The sequence below is a fragment of the Rana temporaria genome, chromosome 4 (assembly GCF_905171775.1).
Source record: "Rana temporaria chromosome 4, aRanTem1.1, whole genome shotgun sequence".
Lineage (NCBI taxonomy): Eukaryota > Metazoa > Chordata > Amphibia > Anura > Ranidae > Rana > Rana temporaria.
The window spans coordinates 235,647,506-235,661,994 of record NC_053492.1 but is presented as its reverse complement, the minus strand read 5'-3'; positions in this window follow the sequence as shown (position 1 = coordinate 235,661,994).

The window sequence follows — 14,489 nt, the reverse complement described above, 5'->3', positions numbered from 1 at the left end:
ATGCGTAACTGATTCTCTGAATCAGTCGGATACTGTAGATACGACGGCCCGCACTTAGAGATACAACGGCGTATCTGGAGATACGCCGTCGTATCTCCTATCTGAATCCGGGCCTGAGGCTTTATTAACATCTAAGAAGATTCTGCAAGTCAGTTACAGCAGGGAAATATGAATAAGCAAAGAATTGTCATATCACAAAACAGAAAACAAAACTAAAAGAAGAAGGGAAAAAGGGAAAGGTTAAAAGAAAAAGGTGTTGTTAAAAAACTGTTGAATCTAAATCTTGTTGGTACCTGCTCTAGTAATATAATAATTGCACAAAAAAAAAAAGAAGAAAAACAAAAAAAAAGAAAGAAAAATAACAGCTCAGAGCCTCCAATCAATAATTGTAATACTCTGTTGTGGACTTGTTGGAAGTATAAATAGCTGCTTGACAAATCAATTTACGGTAATAAAAAGTGTAAATTTCAGTCACCTTTGTGACACAAAACCACTTACAAACACGTATACTAATTTCTTTTGAATCTAAATAAGAAAATCCAAAAAGGAATGGTTCCCATTTTAGCTAGGCATAGCAGTGTGTTAATGTGCATTTTCTAATGTGCATTATCGTATTCTGTATTAAGGCCGCCCCTGCAGCCTCCACAATAGTTCCATAAAATGCACATGATCCTTTTTGAGCCACACACACTACAATGCAGAGTACATGTGCTGTGGTGCACCGCAGTGTATCTCCTGCATAACATGTTGAGGTTGCCATTCACAATGAATCACTCTGTATTTAGGGCAGGTGCATTGTGGGAATGCACAATACTACGCACTTTGCCACATTTTCAAAGCTTGAATGGGCCTTATGGGTATATTTATAAAGCAGTGAATATTGCGTTCATCAAATATTTACTGCAGGTCAATCTTTGTGGTACATGTGTTTTAAATTACAGGGAATTATTAAAGGAGACGTTTGGGAATAAAAAAACAAACACACATACCTGTATTCACCTCCATGATGCAGCATTGGTCCAATGCTGCATCTGAGCCCTGCCGCACCTAAGCTTGAGACCTCTGATCGCTAAATTTTTGGTCAATTCGGAGCAGAGCGGTGACTTGTCAGTGGCACACTACGAAGCTAAGCCAGCTGCCAACCAGGAATCCAGTTGGATTCTGACAATATGGTTGGGATCCTTCCAGAGCTTGGCTTGCTGTCAACCAATTCTGGGACACAGGAGAGCACAAGTAAGTTCACTTCTGTGATCCAGAAGATAAGTATGGCCAAAAAGGCTTTGGACATACTTTTCTTTTATGTTTTGGGAATTTCTCCAAGATAAAATAGCTGTCCAAAATACCAAGCCATTGACTCTGATTTAAAGCACCTGTGCAAGATAAAGGAAAACCTGCAAACATGGCCTGTTGGGGGCACTTGAGGACAGGGTTGAGGACCACTGTACTAAATGACTTAGCAGAGGATACATTTTGACCAATGCAATTTTATAATGTAAGTACCTCATTGGTGGCCCATAGATGGGTTAAGTGCCGGGCTCGTAACCGACCGACCGGCCCCCACTGAAGTACCTAAGGAATCTTCTAAACTGCAACTAGTTGTGTTTAGTCCTATTCACCAGTTCGTACCATGGATAATCCTGTATTGAAGTTGCTGCCTTTCTTCAGATCAACAAGTATTTTCCGTACTTGCTTAAAATATTTGTAGTCTGAAAAATTAAAATGAATGCAGTCTCAAAATCTAGAGACTGGTTAGCTGTAATATAATTTTTTTTTTTTCGGGTTTAGTTATATTTTAATAAGTGTATGTATGTGTATATCCATATCTTTTATATCCACCCCGATACCAGTGAGTGGTGGGACAAATATTATGTTTTTCAGAGCAATACTTGGATTATTCTGGCCCCTTATAGTGAACTCCATCTCTGTAGACAGGAGTAATAAATGTTTTTTTGACATACATATCCAGTTGCCATAATAGGATTGAATTGATTGCAATGCCCTTGGGTGGCAATCAAACACCCCAAATACACATTTGTCACATCCTGATAGAATTGGAAAATTAAATAATAGGAAAAATTGACTTTAATGGCACGTGTAAAAAAATATAACAAGGTTTTAATATTTTATATAAATTACATATATCTACAATATACATATATGTAATTTATATGAACTATTAAAATCTTGCTATTTTTTTTACACGTGCCGTTAAAGTCCATTTTTCCTATTATTTAATTTTCCAGTTACCATAATACATTTCAACCCAGCATCAATCTATTTACAGTTAAACAGGCTTTACAGAACAATTATGTACCAGCATGTTTTTAACAAGACTTCATCCAGGGCATCGAATAATCCCATATTACTCATGCTCTTTATATTTTTAATTCAGTTTGTTAAAGCGAAGATAAAAAAAAAAAAAAACATTTATAATATTGCAGCATATCAGTCCTTAGATGTGGTTCCTGATTTAGTTTTATTTTTTACCTTTTTTTTTTCTTTATTTTCATTTGTTGATCCAGCCTGTAAATTTGTTATTTTCTTTTAACATACCAAACTCTGAAGCAAAAGTGGAAGTTAGAGAGTTGAGACAAACCATTTAACACTTTTACTCTTGTTTGTAAAGACTTTATCTGAAATTGAAAAAAAAAAAAAAAAAACCTGCGCTGCTCCTCCCGGTATACTGGAAAACTGATGTCTCCAAATGCTCTGAAGCGCAGGCCGATTCACCTGCTTGACTAGCAGGGCCGTCCTCCAAAGATCCCTCTGGGTCAGATGATCCGGCTCTCCACTGGAGTCTCTCACTCTTGTTATTTTCTTTTAACATACCAAACTCTGAAGCAAAAGTGGAAGTTAGAGAGTTGAGACAAACCATTTAACACTTTTACTCATGTTTGTAAAGACTTTATCTGAAATTGAAAAAAAAAAAAAAAAACCTGTTGCTGTAACTGTTTATAAATATGTGAGCTGGAGTTTCAGCTTTAGGCCAGGTTCACACTGGTGTGATGCGGGAAACCCCGAAAATCCTGTGTGGGTTCCTGCATCGTACCTGAATCGCGGTTCACACAAAAATCTGCGAACCACTGCAGGTGTCAATGTAAAGTCAATGACACCCCCAGATTGGTTCACAGATTGCAGTGTGAACTGTGAAATGGTGCAGGAATTGGATCACATGGGTCTGAAAACCCATGCTTTCTGAATGCAGTGCAGACTAAGAAAAGAATCCTGCACCATTTTGGTACGAATGAGGTGTGATTTTAGCTATACAGTTTGTATGGTTGAATTTGCATCGCACAGACCTGCAATGCGGTGTGAATCACATGAGGTCTATGATCACACCAGAGTGAACCTAGCCTAAAAGTCATGTTCAGCTACATTGGCTAGTACATCTAACACTACCTTCTGCTGTCCAAGGGTGGCCCCATAGTTTAGTATTCCAGACTGGAGCCATCCTAAGACAGAAAGTGTGTTACCAGCTTGGTCACCAAGTGTAAACAAGGAAAAAAAGCCTGAGAAAAAGTAAACCACAGCCACCACGAGTGATGAGCTTAGCTTTTCTGGGTTCACGCAGGGTTCAGCAAACTTCAAAGAAGTTCAGATGCCAAATCTGGACCAAACTAATGTAGCAGCACTCCCATGGGGGCTGCTGATGGACTCTATACCCCACTGGCCACCCCGACTCTGCAGACCCTCTCTTACCTCTGACGCCTTGGGTTCATTGTAAAGTACCGCGATAATAATGAGAAACTCAAACAAAGTCACTGAACCACTCAAAGAACTTTTTTACTATGGTAAAAGATAACACAAGGAAATGGTACAGTTAAACAATGAATGAACACAGGTTATGATTGGCCGAGGTATTTGTTCAATGCAATAATATCATCCCCTTATACCCAATAGCAACCTGATGAACAGGTGTACAGGGAGATAGATCCTCAATACTTTTAACACATGTATTGAATTCCTTCCCACTGAGGCCTCAACACACAGACCAATGCAATAAGAGAATGCACAACAGTGAATACAGTAATACAATACAAGTTCTAACTATATCTCACTAAATGGCTCCCTCTAGGTTGCAGTTCAGAGCAATTCTCCAGTGTAGAGCAGTAAAGCTTTGTAAAGGATAAAAGCGGTGAATGTTCCTCAAGTTCCAGTTTTATCTTCAGCTAGCTTATTTTATACTGCAGTGTTGAGTTGTGTGATTAATTGTAATCCAAAAGAAACAGAGAAATAGCAAAAACTGTAGAATATGATGCTATGGATTCCTTAACTGAAGAACTATTCCCACTTGTGATTCCTTTTTATGTGTGAGTAATACATTACTGACCTTACAGCGCAGGGGAGTAAGACAAAACCCCAAACTCTGATTGTAAGATACTCAGGTGCAGCAGAACCACAGCCGTGAAACTACAGTACTCAGCAGCAGTCGGTAGGTAAGAAACTCACGCAGCAATACTGCAGTCACTACCTGGATAGGCAGGTTCCTTCTCACCACTGTGGATCCTCAGCTGTCTGGTAGACTCCATCTGGAACCCCCTGCAGGTATCTCCGTCAGTGACGATGGCGCCGCCACGCAGCGCTGCTCCTCCCGGTATACTGGAAAACTGATGTCTTCAAATGCTCTGAAGCGCAGGCCGATTCACCTGCTCGACTAGCAGGGCCGTCCTCCAAAGATCCCTCTGGGTCAGATGATCCGGCTCTCCACTGGAGTCTCTCACTCCTGGTCACACACACAGACCTCCTGCTGACAGTTGAATGGCATCCAGAGAGGCCGAAAGCAGACCACGCCTGTCATTTTATCTGTCCTCTCAGGCAGGCTATTCTGTGACTTGGCATTGTTGGTCTGTAACTTAGCATTGTGGGTCCACTAATTCCCAGACTGATTTAACAACATGAGTCACTTCCTCATTATACCACATATCCCACAATGCATAACCTTCAGCTTCTTAAATGAAAGAAAGATCCTGATAGAGTTTCAGCGGTTACTAGAGGGAGCCAAACCCTTACTTAAGAACAATGAACTACTTAACATAATAACTTTAGTAGCATCCTGGCTACACTAAAATCAAGCAAAAGGACATACCCCAGTGTGCACACTTTCCACGCAAAAAGAAAAAATATTTTTCTACATCATACAGTTTGTATAAAAATCTTTTTTAATTTAATACAATATAAAAACACATATTGTTGTCTGTGAAATACATTACGAAAATAAGCGCATTAAATCTTCTAAAAAGATTTCCCGGATCATCCGCTTCATCAGGACCAACAGAATTGGGTGTATTGAAAACAAGTAAATCACGGATAGTTAAAAACAAATACAGAATGAATGCAATATAGTGTGCTCAATGCTTTAAGGAAGGAGAAATTTAAGGTCTCAGACACAGCCTGCAGGCTCATGGGAAAACAACCCTCAAGTATATAAACATAGACCAGAGCAAGCCAAAATCTAGTCTGCTGTGGATAAAATTGTGTATTTGGTTAAGGGTGAAGTCCAAGTAGATTGAAGTGAGTATTTCAAAATTGAAGAGCTCTACAGGCCTCAAATATAAGAGAGAAAAAGATGACAAATGGATCAGTCAATGGGAGTCAAGTTGGTTATATTAAATTGCCAATTTGCTGGGATAATAGGGGGTGTCAAAAAACAGCATGGGAGATGGGCACGGCCCTGAGCAATAAGTACCAATACAATTTTTTTTTTAATTGTCCTAATTCTGCTTAGAAAAGGGTGCATCTCTATTATGTAGAGAACGTGCTGCAGCAGCACTGATACTTACAAAGGAAACATGTGTTTAAAATTGCTGGCAAATTACATCTCATTGCCGGCTTCTTCAAAAAATAAAAATAAACAGTGCACAGACTCCTGCCAAGCATTTTTGGTGGATCTTTTGAGGGGTCTGTGTGCTTACATGTCCATGTATATTGATACTAATTTATAGTTCACCTACATAGTATTAATCTAGTTGATTAACTAATAAATTAATGGATTTAATATGTCATTGGTTTACCTGAGATGTATTATTATCATTAATAACCTACCTCACAATGATACTGATTAATATCGTATCACTATCCTTCATAATATATAGTATTTTTTATCATGTAATCCCATTCCCATCATCTAGTTTCCCTGGGCCAGATTCAGATAGGTTAGCGGATCTTTAGATCCGCGTAACCTATCTGATTTACGATCCGCCGGCGCAAGTTTTTGAGGCAAGTGCTTAATTCAGAAAGCACTTACCTCAAAACTTGCGGCGGCGTATCGTAAATTCCGCGGCTAGGGGGCATCTATAATTTAAATCAGGCGCGTCCCCGCGCTGATCCAATAGCGCATGCGCCGTCTGCGATTTTTCCCAGCGTGCTCCAAATGACGTCGCTAGGACGTCATTGGTTTCGGCGTGAGCGTAACTTGCGTCCGGCCGTATTCTGAATCGACTTACGCAAACAACGTAAAAATTCAAAACTCGGCGCGGGAACGACGGCCACACTTAACATAGGATACCCCTCACATAGCAGGGGTAACTATACGCCGGAAAAAGCCGAACGCAAGCGACGTAAAAAAAAAGCGACGGGCGCGCGTGTAAAAAAAGAAACGCCACCTAGCGGCCAGCGGGAGATTGCAGCCTAAGATCCGACGGTATAAGTCACTTACACCTGGCGGATCTTAGGGAGATCTATGCGTAACTGATTCTATGAATCAGTCGCATAGATCTGACCGTCGGAACTCAGAGATACGACGGCGTATCAGGAGATACGCCGTCGTATCTCTATCTGAATCCGGCCCCTTGTATTTATTTTCCTTCATACAACATACATTTTAGATGAACCATTTTACCCAGCAATTTTTCATCATATTTATTTGCTTCATTTGCATTGTGTTTTCTAAATGTTAACTCCCCCCTGAATTTGTATTCATTATTTTTCATTCTATGTTCATTCCACTTGCATTGTGTCTGCTTAATGTTCTTTTTCCCCCTAGATTTGCTGACCTTTTTATTTATTTTTCAAAAACTCCATTCTGGCCCCGCCCCCTGTCAACCTATAAATGTCCCATCCAGCTCTCACACACTCTATGCTTGAAAAAGAGGTGCAGCCTTTTTTCCACCAATGGCTTGCTAGCTTTGAAACATGTCGCATGTGTGTGATGTCATTGCCGGGCGCCGTGCTGCTGTGATGCTCCCATAGCCTCACTCTGAATACACGGCCGTGTTTACTTTTTCTAATCTACAGAGTGCACACCAAAGCCACAGCGCGGCTTGCCATAACCACTGACTCTTGTCCCTCTCCACTACACCTTTTACCTGGAACCCATATTCTTATCAGATGGACTTTTCCTGATAGACTAAAGCCGCGTACACACAATCAGTCCATCCGATGAGAACGGTCTGATGGACCGTTTTCAGCGGTTAACCGTTGAAGCTGACTGATGGTCCGTTGCGCCTACACACCATTGGTTAAAAAAACGATCGTGTCAGAACGCAGTGATGTAAAACACAACAACGTGCTGAAAAAAACGAAGTTCAGTGCTTCCGAGCATGCGTCGACTTGATTCTGAGCATGCATGGATTTTTAACCGATGGTTGTGCCTACTAATGATTGGTTTTAACCTATTGGTTAGGAATTCATCGGTTAAATTTAAAGCAAGTTGGCTTTTTTTAACACGATCGGTTTTGACCAATAAAAACGGTCCATCAGACCGTTGTCCTCTGTTTAACCTATCGTGTGTACGAGGCCTAAGATATGCCCAAGCCTGGATCACTGAAGAAAACCACGCTGTGCTCAGCCATCCCACTCCATCCTGCATGGATCTGATGTGGTGCCAGCTTTACAGGACTTGCTGTGACTTGCAGTCCCACTTTCATCTCTTCAGCCCAGCAACCGGATTTGAATGCAACTTACCTGTTCTCCATGTGAGTGGATGTTGTTGTTTATTAAATTATTCTCATGATACATACTCGAGGCGCCCCTTTTCTTGTTTTTTTCCTAGTACATATTTTAAGCACTGATTACTGTATTAGTGTCACTGGTTCCCAAAAAGTGTCAAAAGTGTCAGTTAGTGTCCAGACTGTCTGCCGCAATATCGCAGCCTGCTATAAGTAGTTGGTCGCTGCCATTACTAGTAAAAAAATTTAATACAAAATATCCCATAGTTTGTAGATGCTATAACATTTAAAAAAAATATGTAGCAGAAAACATATTGGCCTAAATTGATGAAGAAATTAGACTTTCTACATTTTTTTATTGGATATGTTTTATAACAGAAAGTAAAAAATATTGTTTTCTTCTTAAAATGTCAGCCTTTTTTTTGTTTAGAACCGCAAAGGTGATCAAATACCACCAAAAGAACATAAACATTCTTTTGGATACAGCATCACACAGGCGTGCAATTGTCAGTTAAAGTAACACAGTGCCATATTGCAAAACATAGTCTGATCAGGAAGGGATGTAATTCTTTCTGAGCTGAAGTGGTTAAAAAATAAAAAATATCCAAATTCACTAGTTGGAAATCCATCGTCAATCGCAACCAGTGACCAAATGATATCTCCCTGAGCTGTCATCATCTGTATAAAAAAAGGAGTGGGCATAGTGGAGACCTCATTGCCCAAATACGGCCATATTGTTTCCCTAGCAATCATTGAGAGCTAGAAGCTTTCACGTTTATCCACACTGAATGCTCTAAACGTTGGACATTCAGCCAGTGTGTTCGTTCCAAACTTATGTTCAGTTCTAACACTAAGCTAATCCCTATCCACCACATCTAAAGCCCTGTACACACGATCGGATATCTGACAGAATCTAATCCGATGGATTTTTTCATCGGATATCCGATGAAGCTGACTTTCATCAGTCTTGCCTACACACCATCAGTCAAAAATCCGATTGTGTAAAACACTATGACGTGCTGAGAAAAATGAAGTTCAATGCTTCCGAGCATGCGTCGACTTGATTCTGAGCATGCATGGATTTTTCTCCGATGGACTTCCACACAGACGATCGTTTTTTCTATCGTTTTTTTATTCATACGAAGATTTTAAAACATGTTCTATTTTTTTTCACCGATGGAAAACAAACCGATGGGGCCCACACACGATCGATTTGTCCGATGAAAACAGTCCATCGGTCCATTTTCATCAGACAAACCGATCGTGTGTACAGGGCTTTAGGTTTGGTAAACTGCAATAAATTACATTTTTGTTTTATAGTTTATTACTGCTTTAAGAAAAATGCAGCCTATATAAATTCTACTGTGCCAGCAAGCCTTTTCCATGAATTTCCAGGTAATGTGCATGTAGTATGTCTTAATATAGTATGCTACTCGAGCAACATAAATCATTTATATTCATTGTTTCAGACAAGAAAATGCAAAACACGCAGATGTGTGTTAAATAAGTGCATTATTCCATGACGTACAGTCATAACATGTATTTAAACACACACTAAACTGCATGCATATTCACAATACAATATGTGACTTTAGATGTAGGACAGCTGGCTCAACAGGAAAAAAATTATTCTTTATTAGGTAGCACTTTATTTATTTTTTACTTCAGTAAAATAATTTTCTGCTTTAGCACTTTAGCAACCAGTTTTCAATGCTCAACAATTTCACCCTCCACAGAATTCCCTTGTTTGACATGTTAACTCAATGGCCCAGATTCAAGAAGCACTTGCGCCCGCGCAACCATAGTTGCGCGGCGCAAGTGCTTACTTGCTCCGGTGTAACGAGTGCTCCTGATTCAGGAACCTCGTTACACCGACTGCAGCCTAGGATGTGATAAACATAAGCCTCCTTATGCCTTCACATCCCAGGCTGCATTCTTGCGTTGGCCGCTAGGGGGCGCGGCCTTTGTGATCGGCGTGTAGTATACAAATTGCATACTACCACCGATTCACAAAAGTTGCGCGGGCCCTGCCTACGCAAGGTACGGAGTTTCCGTACGGCGCCTTTAGCATAAGGTTGCTCCTGCTAATAGCAGGCGCAGCCAATGCTAAAGTATAGCTGCGCCTCCCGCTCGCGACGTTCAAATTTAACGTCGTTTACGTAAGTGAACCGTGAATGGCGCTGGACGCCATTCACGTTCACTTACAAGCAAATGACGTCCTTGCGACGTCATTTGCCGCAATGCACGTCGGGAAAGTTTCCCGACGGAGCATGCGCTGTTCGCTCGGCGCGGGAGCGCGCCTAATTTAAATGATTCCCGCCCCCGGCGGGATCATTTACATTAGGCAGCCTTGCGCCCGGCTGCTTAGCATATTGCCCGCGCAATTTACGGAGCAACTGCTCCGTGAATCGCGGGCAAAGCGCAATATTTGCGTGGGCGCAGAGAAAAAAATTTGCTCTTTGCCCACGCAAATATTGAGCGATTCTACTTGAATCTGGGCCATTATGTGTTATTAACTAGGCAACATTTTGTCTCATGATGAGCAATATACATTTTTTTTTTAATCTGAGCTCCAGCAAGAAATTCCCAACTTCAGTTTAATCAAGTTATGTATTCGTTAACAGTTCAAAAATGATGTATTACAATAAACAAGCATAAATGCTTAAATCTATAATCATCTTCTTACAATTCCTTGCACATTAGCAGTCGAACTGGAAAATGACGGGGCACCACTTCTTTGTTGTCCAATGCTTTCACTACTTTGATGACCAATACACTATGTCGCCTTGAGGAAAGGACCCTGCGTGGCCCCAGAACATATTTGACAAATGTGGCATTGCAATAATAAATGAGTGTTTATGTTTGCAACAGAGTACCCATCATCTTATTACATAGTTACATAGTTAGTCAGGTTGAAAAAAGACACAAGTCCATCCAGTTCAACCATAAAAAATAAAATAATAATAATAATAACATACAATCCCATATACCCAATTCTATACCCACAGTTGATCCAGAGGAAGGCGAAAAACCCCAGCAGAGCATGATCCAATTTGCTACAGCAGGGGAAAAAATTCCTTCCTGATCCCCCGAGAGCAATCGGATATTCCCCGGATCAACTTTATTGTGGATACTTCTCTTCCCCTCCTGTCTCTGTGATAGTTAGGCTCCATTCACACCTAGGCGTTTTTACGCCTGTAGCGCGACGCGCACAAACGCCAGAGGGACGAAAAGTAATGAAAGGCAATGGGGATGGTTCACATCTGAACGCCTAAACGCCTGTAGCCTGTAGCCTGTAGCTCAAAAAAGTTCCGGACCCTTTTTTGTCGCTCCTAGCGCGCGATATGCGCGTATTTGAGCGTTTTTTTTACATTGAAGTCAATGTAAAATGCCTGATACGCGCGTATTGCGCGTAAACACGCGCTTGTACAAGCGTTTTGACGCCTGTGTTGCTGAAATCCGGAAGAGGTATATTCACCCAGGAAGAGGAATACAAAATTCCTAGGAGAGCAACAAGTGATGTCAGGGATGATCATTTTTCTTATTGGCTAATATGGAAAAAGACAAAGTACAAAAACGTTGAACGCCACTGTGCGAAAACGCGCGCATAAGCGCGCAAACGCGCATATACGCGCGACAAAAACGTCGGTAAAAATCGCCTGTAAAAACGCCTGTACGCCCTACGCCTAGGTGTGAATGGAGCCTTAGACAAGAAATGAAGGGGCTAGCTCAGGCTCGGACAAAAAACAGACAGGAATAGTGGTTCTAACCCTTACCCAGTTTGCTGAAAGAGTTTTTTGTTAGTATTAATGTCCCCACTGGAGAAAATTCCCATCAGTTCCTGTCCAGACAGTAATGCCCTGTACACACGATCGGTTTGTCTGATGAGAACGAACCGATGGATTATTTCATCAGATATCTGATGAAGCCGTTTTTCATCAGTCTTGCCTACACACCATCGGTTAAAAATCTGATTGTGTCCAACATGGTGACGTAAAACACAACGACGTGCTGAAAAAAATTAAGTTCAATGCTTCCGATCATGCGTCGACTTGATTCTGAGCATGCGTCTGAGCATCGTTTTTTTAACCATCCGAAAAATTTAAAACATGTTCTATTTTTTTTTCACCGATGGGAAAAATACTGATGGGGCCCACACACGATCGGTTTGTTCGATGAAAACGGTCCATCGGTCCGTTTTCATCAGATGAATCGATCGTGTGTACAAGGCATTAGTAAGGGGAAAACTTCCCAGTGGGCACAACAAAAATCTCATACATTAAAAAAAGGGACTACCCCATAATTAGCTTCAGTTGTTTATTGAAGACTTAACAAAACATGTGACAAAGAAAAGGTTAATCTTACACTGATTTGGGGCCTCACAGAACCCCTTTCTTAAAGGGTTTGTAAAGGATTTTTTTTTTTATCTTAATAACTTCCTTTACCTTAATGCAGTGCTGTTTTCATGTCCTCATTGTTCGTTTTTGCTCTCAAGTTGCTGTAATTCTTCTCTGAACTCTCCACACTTCCTGGTTGTCTGTTTCTTATAACCACAGAGCTGGGGGCTTTCTCTCTGTGGTCACTAATCAAGGAGGTGTGATTACTGTGGCCCAGATTCTCATAGGGCTTACGACGGATGTGCGCCGTCGTAAGTCCTAATCTGGGCCGTCGTATCTATGCGACTGATTCTTAGAATCAGTTACGCATAGATAACCATTAGATCCGACAGGCGTAAGGCTCTTACGCTGTCGTATCTTAAATGCAATTTTTTTTTTCGCCGCAAGGTGTCGCCTCCATCGTTTTCCCCCGTCTGGTATGCAAATTAGCAAAATACGCAAATTCCCGAACGTACGCGCGGTCGACGCAGTGAAGTTACGACGTTTACGTTAGATTTGCGACGTGTAAAGTTGCCCCTGCTATATGAGGGGCAACCAATGTTAAGTATGGCTGTCGTTCCCGCGTCGAAATATAAAAATTTACGTTGTTTGCGTAAGTCGTCCGTGAATAGGGCTGGACGCCATTTACGTTCACGTCGAAACCAATGACGTCCTTGCAACGTCATTTAGCGCAATGCACGTCAGGAAATTTTAGGGACGGCGCATGCGCATTAGGTTCGGCGTGGGAACGCGCCAAATTTAAATGCTATACGCCCCCTACCCGCCTAATTTGAATTAGGCAGGCTTGCGCCGGGGGATTTACGCTACGCCGCCGCAACTTTACAGGCAAGTGCTTTGTGAATCAAGCACTTGCCTGTAAAACTTGCGGTGATGTAACGTAAATGAGATACGTTACGCCACCGCAGAGATGCGGCGATCTACGAGAATCTGCCCCTGTGTGTCTAAAACCCCACAGCACCAATCAGTTTTGTTTTCCAAACCATCACTGCCCTGTATTGGCCCCTTGGCTCTGTACAGCAGAGAAGCAGGAAACTAGAAACTATAGGTACATTATATGATTGATTTTTATCTATTTTTAATCATTTTTTAAAAGGAATCAGTTAACTATTCTGGGCCAGATTCATGTAGGTGAGCGCATCTTTGTGCGGGCGTAACGTATCCTATTTACGTTACGCCTCCGCAACTTTGACAGGCAAGTGCAGTATTCACAAAGCAAAGTTGCGGCAGCGTAGCGTAAATAGGCCTGCGTAAGCCCGCCTAATTCAAATGTGGAAGATGTGGGCGTGCGTTATGTAAATTTATTGTGACCCCACGTAAATGACGCTTTTTACAAACGACGCATGCGCCGTCCGTGAAAGTATCCCAGTGCGCATTTAACCCGCAAAAAGCCAATGCTTTCGACGTGAACGTAAATAACGCCCAGCCCTATTCACGAACGACTTACACAAACGACGTAAAACGTGAAAAATTCTACGCTGTTCCGACGTCCATACCTAACATTGGTACACCTCATCTACGCCTCATAGAGCAGGGGTAACTTTACGCCGGAAAAAGCCTAATGTAAATGGCGTATCTGTACTGCGTTGGCCGGGCGTACGTTCGTGAATAGGCGTATCTAGCTGATTTACATATTTCTAGGCGTAAATCAGCGTACACGCCCCTAGCGGCCAGCGTAAATATGCAGTTAAGATACAACGGCGTAGGAGACTTACGCTGGTCGTATCTTAGAGAAATGTTGGCGTATCTGATTCTTTGAATCAGGCGCCAAGATACGACGCCTCAGACTCAGAGAAACGACGGCGTAGCCGATTCCCCTAGACTAAATGAGCATCACTCTAAGGGTAAAAACAGCATTTTAGCGGTGAACCTCCGCTTTAAAGGCAGAAAGTGTCACAGCACTACATACACTCAGACAAGCCAGCGTAAATCAGGCATGGACCTTGTCATCATATGGACAAAGTTTGTTGTAAAAAATGTCGAAGAGAATAGAAAACAATGCAGTAATACTACTTATAGATATGCAATCACAATATATTACAAAAAGATGAAAGTGGCAAAAAATATTTTAGAATTTATCAGTTAGATCTGCTCTGACCAGGAGACCCCTTAAGCTGGCCATATATTTTGAACGCTAAAAATTCATAGGAAAAGAATGTTCTAAGCAAGTTCATTTATTTTTCTAACCTTTTTTTGGTCAAATTTACAT